Below are 6,628 nucleotides of genomic sequence, written 5' to 3'. Positions count from 1 at the left end.
CATATGTTAATTGAGCATAATAAATCTTTTAAGGATAAACGCATTAATTTCGAAAAGAGACTGGTTTTACAGTGTTATATTTTGCATTGAAGAAAATAATTCATAGCAGAGATATTTACATTTACGTATGCAAGAAAATTAATGTATAGTAAAAGCTTTCTTTCATAATGATTGTTTTGCATTTTAAAAGGTTTTTGCTTTTATTCTGTAAGATGTTTAAAAGCTATACCATTATTCTTCATTTCTGAAATAACTTAAAATATGTCATCTTTAAGAAGAGTATCAATTACGTGAGTAAAATTTAAGATACATATTTTTGTCATCTTCAAGATTGTTACGCAGGAGATAATCTATTACGTGAAATAAATATTAAGATATATGTGTTAGTTGCTTGATAACAATGAAATAATTTTGACATTAATTTTGTTTTTGTTTGGTTAGTTAGATATTTAGTGACACCGAAGTTGTAAAAGTCATATTATTTCAGACACAAACCTACACATGCATTACAGTGAGCTTTACTCGTTTTCCATTTATAAATACGCACTGTATTTTAATTGTTGACGATATCAAATGCAAATATGTAATTGCATACTAAGAATGATCCTCTTTAAAAATTAACACACTGAGACTCATTATTGAAAAAAACATGTTTCGTTTATATTTCCTTTTCAATTTGATTTGTAACTTAAAATTATTTAAAAACTAATCAAACTGATATAAGCAAATTATTCATTACTAATCTTAATGAACATAAAGGTTCACTTTCAAAATGATGCTCTTTAACGGTAATTATAGTAGCATGTTTTATTTATTGACAGTCACATATTCCATTGACATGTACGAGAGAGCCAACAGTTGTTTTCTCACAATAAGTTCATGTAACACAAACAAATATGAGGCAATGAAGTAAAACACATGTTTCTGTTCCATCATTATTCAAACATAAATGTTTATTTAAGAGAGTAGAATGTGAGAAGATGTAGTCATATGGTTATATCTTATAAACTATTTGTTTCAGTATCCGTCAGACATAAATTGTCACAATGGAGGGATCATGTTTGTTTTTGTCGGCGACAATCAGGCACATTTGTTATACTATTCACTTTTTGAAGGTCACTGTGCTCTTTGTATTGCTAAAAAAAACAAGACAGGAAGGATAAGATTACCAAAGATTTATCAGTGTACTTTTGTGAAAATCAAAGGGACTAATAATTTATATTTAACTAAGCTGTCTATGTTCAAAGATATAATATATATAATAACAAGTATAAATATACGCAATTATTCACTTTTATTCACAAGTGTTTTCACTTTTAAGCATTTTCTTAATGAAATTTCTTTACAAAGTGTTTTTATTGTCAATTTGAATTAAAAAGATAAAAATACAAACGTCATAAAATGCCGTCAGAAGAAAAAGCAGTAATTACCCATTTTTCGTATATTGTAATTGACAAAGATGTTATAGTTTATACATCCTAAAAAAAACGCTGCTACTGCTTTCATGTATGTTACTGGTTTTTTGCTCATATTAAATGTGATCGTGTAATCGTACAATTTAGAAAAAAACACACAGCATGAAATTACAAATATGTTTTTTTCCGTTCTTATGACCTGTCATATTCATAACTACTATAGAAATTTATAGTTATAAATTAAGAGGAAAAGTAAGTCATTTACGTCAAACAAGAGGTTGTATACTTAATTACAAGGATCAAATGTTATGTAATTATGCAGTTTACTTTAAACTGTTTAGCATATGGTTTCTACCGTTCGATTTTGATATCGAAACAAAGACTTATCGAAGCTAAAGTGAACACGGGTTGTCATTTTAGAGACAATATACTTACGAAGGGAGCCGTCATTGTCAGGGTGTAAATACTGAAATTGGTATATGATGGAAACCTTTTGAGTATAATCACAACATTGTAAAGGAATTACAACAACTATATAATATATTCATACATTGAACATTGACTAGCATTTATCTTAATTAAGATCCATGTGTTAAGCCGATTTTTCAGTGATTTCGCTATGTCTCATTTACTTTGAAAATTACTTGCTTTGACAGAGGCACTAATGGACCTCTTGGGCTTTTGGATTGTTGCGCAATTTAGACTTGTTATGCCATACGTTTTGCGGCTCCATTTCGATTTGATTCGCTTTTTAGACTGGCAGCACTATTTGTGTTGCGCTTTTGAGCCTGCTTTACCTCTAAGACATTGTCCTAAACCATTTTCATATGAATAAAAAAGTCATTTGGCTTTCTTTTCCTTTGAATATCGTTTCAATGTCAGGTTCATCGGATATCATATGCTTTTATTTTGAGTAATGCATATATGCTGGAAGAAAGTTTAATCATGGAAAATATAAATATACAGGGAGAGGTTATGAAACAAGATTTCCCTCATTCAGAATGTTGTGTAAAATTGACGCTTTGATATTATTTTGTCGGATTTTTGTTTCACAGAAATTGCGTAAAAAAAATACTATTTAAGATATATTATTAACGTTGTCACTTTGTTGTATTACGAAAGAGAAAATTTTATATTATTCATGTTTCAAATATAAACAATATTTTTTCCCTTATAAGATCCACAAACTGTAATGGCCTTTGTACTCATTTAGATCAAAGTCGAATAAAATTAGTTGAATCATTACTGTAACAGCTGTTTGATGAGATTTGTCAATAAATAAACCTAATGATTCATTTTGTTAAGAACACTTTACTTGATTGCGAATGTCATCTTTATTATAAAGCTACACGTCGTTTCTCGTCTGTAACACCTTTGAACGTTTTAAAAACACTATTCATTCTTTATTTAAACCACATCTAAGTTTGCATGTGTTGTTCCTTTAGTCACGATTAATTTATATATAGATATTTAACATGTCCGTTCATAAAATCGGTTTTAAAAGCACTCTACACTCTGTAACATGATAAAGAAGTTTTTCTCGTAAACACGAGGAGTATATCATTCATGCCTCCTGAGACTTTGTATAACATCAAATATCACTAGGAAAAAATAAAGATCAACAAGGCAGAGACACCGTTTACGGGACGCAGCCCCCCCCCGACACAGCCAAGTAGGGCACCCAGAAGGTACCAAAGCAAAACTGGGGGGGGGATATTAAGTCACAAAGAAAATGAACAATGTCAAAGTAATACCTTCAAATTACTTAATTGAATGTTGGTATTTGTAGTAAGGTGAGTATATTTAGCAAAATTTAAAAATGATAACATTTTAAACATACCGATAGAATACAAACTGGTTTAAAATAGAGAAATACAGAAAATCTCTAACGAGATGGACTTTGAAATATATGAGAAGTAAATGTAAAGTTCACATTTCTTTGTGTTATACGTCGCAATCATCATTTCAATATCAAAGCTAGATTATTTATGATTTCCTTAAGATGAATTTAGTCCTTGTGTCTCAGATTGTATTTTTCTTTGAAACATTAACCAATAATTCATTTTATGCAGCATTATTTTGTCTAAAAATATAGAGTAGGGTTGTTAAAATATCTACTAATATTGTGTTTGATATATTATTTGAAACACAAACAATTACATTTTTTTGTTCTAGAGAACAATTCCCGATCAAATATATTTGACATAACTGATAAATTTAAACTGACATCAATAGCTACATATAGAAATTTCTGGAATATTAAAACCTATAACGCATGAAAAATAATTTAGTTCTAACACTAATGGCAACAAATGGCAACTTAACGAGACATACATTGTGTAGTTTTAACATTTGTAGAAACCTAATATGGAAGATGTAAGTTTATACAAGTACAATAAAGTTACCATCTACTCTCGGTTTTGACGAGAAATAACATCTGATTTTGGAGTCAAGATTCTGCTTTCTTAACAGTACTGATGTCATATAACGTCACAGGAGGAACCTCTGTCAAGTACACAACCGCTACAATGTCTTGTCAAGTTGGGTCCTATAATTTAGATAAAATGCTATCAAATAATTAATATTATACGAGTAATAGGAGACATGTCGTTATAAACATTAGACAGCGGACACTGTTTTATTGTAGCAAACATATTTAGCTAAGCTGGTTACCATATTTTGACACATTCTGATATTATGTATGCCATCTAGTAGACAGCAATTTATTGATGCAAATTTGTGTCTTGTCTTTGTTTACTTAGAATTATTTGTAACGCTTAGGATTTCCATGCTACTTGATAATTCCGAAAAAAGAATAAACAAGAGAACTAAGGAAATGTATTGAATAAGAAAATGTGTTGAATAACATTTGCCCTAGTGTAGTTAGTAATTGTCAGAGGAAACAATATATAGAATCTGAAGTGAAATTATATGGGTTTTTCCATTTTTAAGTGTCAAACTTTCAACCCGAATGGTATTTTTTTTACTTTAAGTGGTCACACGGAACATATTAGACAAATACTGATGGTAATGGAGTACATTATTTGTAAATTGTAATAAGTATTCTCTACAATGAATAAAAGAATGTTACATAAAGTGTGGCGTGTCTGCAGAGACCTAATTATTAAGTCTACAATAATAGAAGATCATTTTTATAACATATTGAGTGCTTTCCTTAAATATACATATGGGATGGCAGTTCTCTAATAAAATGTGGTACAATTATAGCTATTGCAATAATGTGAAAATAAGCACATGATTCATTATGTATCGAACGTGTAATTTCTAGCTCATTCTCATGTCACATGACAAAACATTCAATTTATCTTGATAATTACTTTATTGTGTTAGTTTAAAGTAAGAATATACATCTTATGTTCACATACATGTAAAAGAATTTTAACAAATGAAATATGAATTAATAGAATTCAACTTGCTGTTAATATAAATACAATATTTTATAGTATATGAAAGTCGTTTCCTTTCTGAAATTTGCATGCCTCGAGATGAGTCGAAATATTTTAATATCATCAAAATTGAGAAAAACGTAAGATAAATAAAAAGATTCAAGATTCAAATAATAGTTTACATGTTCTGACTGATTTTGGAGTAAACTAGTATATCTCCAAATTTCTTATGAATGCCTAACGCTGTAGGGCTATTTTTGCATATTTGACGACCCCCCGTTTTGGTAATTAACGTGGATTGTAAGTGCTATTTGTAATGTGTAAATTATATTCTTTCTTCACTTCACAAAATTTTACTTTTAAGTACATTCTAAAAATTTTAATATACATTAACATGAATCAGGAGGCCAGCTGCTTTAAGAAATGTCTATGAACAATTTTCAAACACGGTGATCTCAACAAAATCAATTGTTTTTTTTTCTCAAATACAACCATTACGTGGGCATGTCTTCATTATTTTATTAGGCAAAATTAATCATGTCAAATATATTCGCCGTTCTGTCATTTCCCGTTTGCTTTACCGCGACTATTATTTAATTAAACCAACTTTCTGCTGCCTCATTTTCTCTATCTGTCTCGGACTTTGCACTGTTTTAATAGATGATAATTTCTCCTTAAATTACCTGAATCATTCTCAGGGTTTGATGTAAATTGACAGCTAATCATTTCCTAAAAATACATTCATTTAAAATAAACAAAAAAAAAACACACACGCACAATACATCTAAATAGTTCAGTTTTGTTTTTGTTTGGTTTTACTGTGCAAAAGAACAAAATTGAAATAAACAGACGGCTATTATCAACCAACAACTTAAATGTTGTTTATGTAGTTTGAGCAAGAAAATAAACTGTAGTCGTATTTACATTAACAAATTTTGTTATTTTTGTCTAGCAAGACCGTAGGAAGATGCGTTTCATAAACTCCTGGCCTTTCTTCTATAATAATGTTTATTCCGCAGAAAGGAAGAAAGTGTCAAAATTAGTTAAACTACTTGAACTAAAAAGAGTCGTTTTTCTATTTTTAGCTAGTAAGCATGAACTCATATGACATTTCATTGAATGCAATAAAGAGTTTATTCTATCTAATTTTAATTATTTCGTACTGAAATAAGGGAAAGTTTTCTTACACAGTAGTAATCAGTACATTTACTGCCACCATAAAAGGTTAAGAAGAATTAAATTTTTCCCTGGTCATCACCTTTTGACATTATATGCTTATAATCAGTGAACTTGGTGAAGTGTTTAAGGACATGTTTAAGACTTTTATTATCTTAAAATTCATATGTTTTAGACATTAGCCTTAACTAAACGTCATCTTTTCAGGGTTTTGTTCATGTATATGTTCTAGCATTAATAACACCGTCTGATTTGGATTATTGACGGAATGCCTGAGATCAAAATAATTAATGTTTTGTGGTTAGATACTTTATTTATACAGAAAAATATCATGATAAGTTATATATATCACAAAAAGCTGTATTTAGTAATTAAAAAATAATTAAAACATCTCTTATAGACCGCCTACATTATAAACTTACAATTCTGTTTTCCTGATAATCGGTACAGACACAAATATTACAAAAATGGACGTTTTGCTTTACCGATCATGCCACATTCTGTTACATGCCTGTCAGTCAATATTGGCTGCAATTGAGGTTTTCTAAACGGAAACGATCACGTAAATAGCCTATTTATGATTGAATGGATCTGCTGGGGGTAAAAATTGTCAGGTTTATTTGATGCTAT

The sequence above is a fragment of the Ruditapes philippinarum genome, unplaced genomic scaffold (assembly GCF_026571515.1).
Source record: "Ruditapes philippinarum isolate M1 unplaced genomic scaffold, ASM2657151v2 ctg2533_1_1_1_1, whole genome shotgun sequence".
NCBI lineage: Eukaryota > Metazoa > Mollusca > Bivalvia > Venerida > Veneridae > Ruditapes > Ruditapes philippinarum.
Note: the sequence above shows the minus strand (reverse complement) of the source record.